This window comes from Mus pahari, chromosome 20 (assembly GCF_900095145.1).
Source record: "Mus pahari chromosome 20, PAHARI_EIJ_v1.1, whole genome shotgun sequence".
Classification (NCBI taxonomy): domain Eukaryota; kingdom Metazoa; phylum Chordata; class Mammalia; order Rodentia; family Muridae; genus Mus; species Mus pahari.
In genome coordinates this window covers 11,193,213-11,195,861 of record NC_034609.1, presented here as the reverse complement: position 1 = coordinate 11,195,861, position 2,649 = coordinate 11,193,213, and the positions used below count along the sequence as shown (strand labels likewise).

The 2,649-nt window shown below is 44.2% G+C and overlaps 1 protein-coding gene across 1 annotated transcript in view; it reads left to right on the top strand.

Moving 5' to 3' along the window:
* Positions 1-2,649, top strand: part of N4bp1 (NEDD4 binding protein 1) — a 44,381-nt gene that overhangs the window by 26,331 nt on the left and 15,401 nt on the right. The window lies entirely within an intron of this gene.

Sequence of the window (2,649 nt, the reverse complement as noted above, 5' to 3'; positions counted from 1 at the left end):
TTTTTAAATTAAAATAAACTGCATCATTTTCCCATTTTATTTCCTCTCTCTCTCTCTCTCTCTCTCTCTCTCTCTCTCTCTCTCTCTCTCTCTCTTTCTCTGTGTGTGTGTGTGTGTGTGTGTGTGTGTTTTGCCTCCGGGTTCTACTTTTGTTCTGTCAAGTGAGCTTAAAGTCCAGGCCTGCCCTCCCCTCCCCTCCCCTCCCCTCTCCTCCTTCATGGCAGATCTCCTTCCTCCTTCTCCTCCTCCCAGTCTACCTGGGAAGCCTAAAAGTCCTGCCTCTGCCTGTCCTGCCGAGACACTGGCTGCCCAGCATCTGTTTACCACCAGTCAGAACCAGCTGAGGGCAGGGTCCCTCACCGTCTATGTGAGGATGCTCAGACTCTTCTTGTAAACAATTCTGGGGACTCAAATTAACATTAGATACAAGCAGCATTAGGCCAAACCCACTGCAGTTGGTCTTTCCCTTCACCCTATTCCTGTGGGTAAGAGATGGTAGAGACTATATTTTCACATTACACATTGCTTCATGGCATATAGGATACAGCTGTAAATGAATTAGGCTGAAATCTGTATTACTGTTAAATCCCCAGGACAAGAATGGAGCTGCCTTCAATTGTGAGACAGTCTCGTGGAGCTAGGCTGCCTGCTAATTGTAGTCCTTCTTGCCTTGGCTCCCTCAAAAACAGCTTTCAAAATTATTTTATTTTTATTTTTAATTAAGTGTGTCTGTGTGTCTGAAAGTTGATCTGTACACATGAATACAGTGCACACAGGGGCTAGAAAAGTGTCTCCGATCCCTGTTGCTGGGGTTCTAGGTGGACTGAACAACCTGGTGTTGGTGCTGGAATTCAAGTCTTTCTTAATGGCTGAGCCATCACCCCCAGCTCCTACAGGCATTAAATTCTAAGAATAATATTCTGTGTTTCTGAATGTGTGTATGGCCTCGTTCTAGGAGTCCTAAAAGATCAACTCATGTCTTGTAGTTTTAGGAATACCTATGGCATTTTTTTTTTCCTTCTGGTACTCATGTTTGGGCATGAGTGAGGCAAGCACCTCACCACAGTACTGTCTCACAAATACTCCTCATCTTTCATTTTGAGCTGCTCTTCCTGAGTTGCCCAGGCTGGCTGACCAGGCTATATTCAGATTCACAAACCTCCTGCCCTATCTCCCCTAGTGCTTCTATTACAGGCATGAAAAGTTAATTATTGGCATGTCTTTATTTTATGTGTATGAGAGTTTTGCCTGCATGTTTATATATCCATTGAGTGCATACCTGGTGTCCACGTAGACCAGAAAAGGGTATTGGATTCCTTAGGACCACAGTTCCCTTTTGAGCCACTGTGTGGGTACTGGGAACCAAGCCCAAGTCTTCTGCAGGAGGAGCAAGTTTTCTTTGGTGCTGAGATATCTCTCCAGCCACCCACATTACATCATTATTGTTATTGTTGTTGTTGTTCTCCTTCTCCTCCTCCTCCTCCTCCTCCTCATCTTCTTCTTCATGTGTATGCATGTGTGTTTGTATGAATGCATGCCACATGTGTGCTGGTGCCCGAAGAGGCCAGAAAAATGCACTGGCTGCTCTGGAGTCAGAGCTACAGGCAGCTGTGAGCCTCCCTCTGTTGGTGTGGAAGCTGCACTCAGCCTCCCTGAAAGAGCAGAGCGCTTGCCCTGAGCACCAGCTTTCTAGTACTACTTTCTTTCTTTTGTTTGTTTTGTTTTTTGGTTTTCTTTTTTTTTTTTCATTAAAATTTACAAACAAATATAAAACAAGAAGACTCTTCATGGGTTTACTCAACAATTGCTTGTTCATGACCAATCTTGTTTCATCTGTACTCTTACCTACTACTTTATACCATTTATCTTATTTTTTTTTGTTTTATTCTGTTTATTTTACCTGTGGTATTGGGGATGGAAGCCAGGCTTTCTGCTGGTTAGGACGGCACTCTGCTGCTGAGCTCCCTCTAGCCCCTTGGGTGCTTGTAAGGAAATCTCAGATATGTATTTCATCCGTAAATACTTCAGAATGTCTCTCAGATACAGTCCATGTTGTTCTCTGGAAATTATTTCTTACTCAGAGGACAGAGGGGACTTTGTGACTTAGCAGCTGCCTTCCTCATGGTGGTAAGGACTCTCACTCAGTTTCTCTCCCGTTCTTTCAGTGTGGAGATGAAAAAGTTCATCTCCTTTTCTTGATGAACTCTGGGACCTGTTTGTCCTTGGCAGCAGGACAGAGCTCACTGCTGATGGGGAGCAAAGCCACACACTTCTTAGGGCCTGTCCCCTATGAACTTGGTATGCTTGGTGAGGGGCCTCCAGCAGCAACTGTTCCTGGCATGCTCATGGTAGCGTAGCTGTAGGGTAGCACAGAATTCATGGCTGCTGACAGCAGTGTGGTCCACGACTGGACCAGGCCCGGTTTGATCCTTTTGGTACATTAAGCTTGTTTGTCATCCTTCATCCCGCCTTATAAGTCTATACAGCCAAGATTTATACATCTGTCTTATAACTTTTGGTATGTAGTTTTTGTTTTGAAACATGGTCTCACCACGTGTCCCTGGTCTAGAACTTGCTGTGAAGACCAAGCTAACCTTAAACTCAAAAAAGATCTAGCATGCCTTTTTTTTTTTTTTTTTTTTTTTTTTT